The sequence below is a fragment of the Phyllostomus hastatus genome, unplaced genomic scaffold (assembly GCF_019186645.2).
Source record: "Phyllostomus hastatus isolate PE091 unplaced genomic scaffold, TTU_PhHast_1.1 phas_contig_150, whole genome shotgun sequence".
Taxonomy (NCBI): domain Eukaryota; kingdom Metazoa; phylum Chordata; class Mammalia; order Chiroptera; family Phyllostomidae; genus Phyllostomus; species Phyllostomus hastatus.
In genome coordinates, this window is record NW_025333611.1 from 9,793,707 (window position 1) to 9,796,053 (window position 2,347).

The following is a 2,347-nucleotide window of genomic DNA, read 5'->3' on the forward strand; positions in this document are numbered from 1 at the left end:
ACAAGATTTTTTTTAAATTAGGAGTTCAGGAAATTTTGACAAATTTGAAACCTTATTATTGAACTTGGCATTAACCAGAATATCTTAAAGTCTTGTAACTGTGGAAAACACACTATCCCAATGTATGTGATAACATGTAAATGAATAATTTAACTTTTCTCCCTTATGAACACTGCCTACTACTTCCATGAATGGAAGTTATAGAATTAAGGATGTCAAATAAATAGATAGGTTTTTAAAAAAATGTGATAACAAGATACTGGTAATTATTAAATGTCTTTTACTTGAAGACTTCCAAGTCATTGGCCACAATTGCTAATTCATCACCATGGTTTCCTATTATTCATTTATGCAAAAGGGTACAGTGAAGTATTTATACTAATTTGAGAATTAAAAAGAGTGTAATATGTCTGGGACCAAAAGTATGTGCTACTTTAATCAATGATTTTTCTTTTTTATGAGTTGAATTCTGATTTACTATGAAGAAATTTCTATGGGACTTCTAAATAGTACATTTAAAGTTTTTACTTTAGAAATCAATAATGCATGTATGTTGCAATTTAAATCCTCTGAAGTGAGAAAATATGAGTAAGCAAGAGCAAATGACATATAGGAGATGGATTTCAATGAGATTTCCTTATTAATAATACTAAATAAGTTCATTGGGAAAACCACAGCCAAAGAGTTGTACACTCATAACTTCAAATTTAAAATTTTGAATTTTTTATCTTCCAAACCATGCTGTCTGTTTCTTTCCAATTTTTCTTCTATTGGAAAAGAGTAAGTATAATAGTTTGACAAATGCCATTTTCATCATTCTATATTGTATATTTATCTGACCTGACTAATAATCTTTTTAAAAATTGGACATTTTGGTTTAAAATTGGGAACACTTGTCCAGGTATAGGTGGGGAAAAAAAGACCGCTAATTTGTATAGTCAGGGGTAGTCAACCCCAATTAGAAATCAGTAACCATAGCACACATTTCCTAGTGATAACACTAATTATATTTCTAAGAAATGCCCATACCCCAGGTTTTTGTCATTCATCCAATTGAGAGAAAGAACAACCTTATTAAATATTTATAAGTCATCTCAAAGGGAATCCTTTTGTAATGACAGGTCTTTAAGTCAAATTTTAAGCAGAAACCATGGTAAATAATACTTTATTTTAACAGAACAGTACCCAGTAGACTTCCCTTTCTGTCTTGATTAATTTTATGACTATTTCAAAATTAAAGCTAGGGATGAGCCGCTTTTGTAGTAGACTTTTTGGGCATGTTCTCCCAGACAAGATTCTCTCCCTCTGTGGGATTTTCAGTCTCGTACGCAGAGCAGGTCCCAGTGGCCATATGTTTACTACATGACCCTGTCCCCTGGAAGCAGCCTGCCAGACTAGGAATGAATACCTAGCCCAGAATGCACCATTTGCACGTGCTTTTTTGGAGTTGGACCTGGGCGTGAAGAATCCGGCCCAGCCCTCCTGCCCATGGATGAGAGGCATGCTTTTTGCACTGTGAGGTGGACGTTTGCCACATACATGCAATGAGGAAAGAATGACATGAAGATGCAAGATTATACATCTTAAAAGAGTCCAAGAGCCATGGCGCTAGAGGCTGAATGCTTTCCAGATCTCCACCTCTGCCTCTCCGAAAGTAGGAGTGCCTTCCTTCCCCTCCAATGGCATTAGCTAGCTTTATATTTCTGGGTAAATTCCTCATCTTTGCGTAAGCAAGTGCCAGTAGGTTTCTGTGACTTGAATCCCGGAGAGCACTGGTTAAGACTTCCATTCTTTTGTATGATACGCCCCTTACCAGCATTTGTAAGTATATAACAACACTTGGATGATTGTGTTATGATAATGATAACATGTGAACTTTTCTTTGATAAGGTAGCAGTAAATTCAAGAATTATTAGTGTTTGCTTTGACAGCACATATACTAGAAGTGGAACGGTGCAGAGGATATTATCATGGCCCCCATGCAAGGGGGACATGCAAATTTGTGAAGTGTCCCACATTTAACAAAGAATCATTATCCTTCCTCATGTATTTTTCTTCCAATGTCTGATTTCAAAAATTGGACATTGCTTTTCTACTTGGCAGTTTCTTGAAACACTTTTTTAAAAACTTTCTAGCGAGTCAGCGTGCCCTTCCCTGGGCCTGCTAACACACCTCCAAAGCTAACGAGCCTATCAATGGTACAGTGTGCCTATTTTTATCCAGTGGGATGCCCACGTCTCTAAATCTATCTTAAAACCACAAGCCCTGTAAAGTAACATGATGTGTCACCACCAAGCAAGCCACCGAGGAGACAATTTCTGTGTACAATTTCTGTCCTCTGGTACCT

General features: G+C 36.5%; 1 non-coding gene across 1 annotated transcript; it reads left to right on the forward strand.

Moving 5' to 3' along the window:
- Positions 1 to 1,915: 1,915 nt before the first annotated feature.
- On the forward strand, positions 1,916 to 2,022 carry LOC123813302. The gene has a single exon (XR_006784730.1). It is a non-coding gene; the product is annotated as a U6 spliceosomal RNA (small nuclear RNA).
- The last annotated feature ends 325 nt before the right edge of the window (positions 2,023 to 2,347 follow it).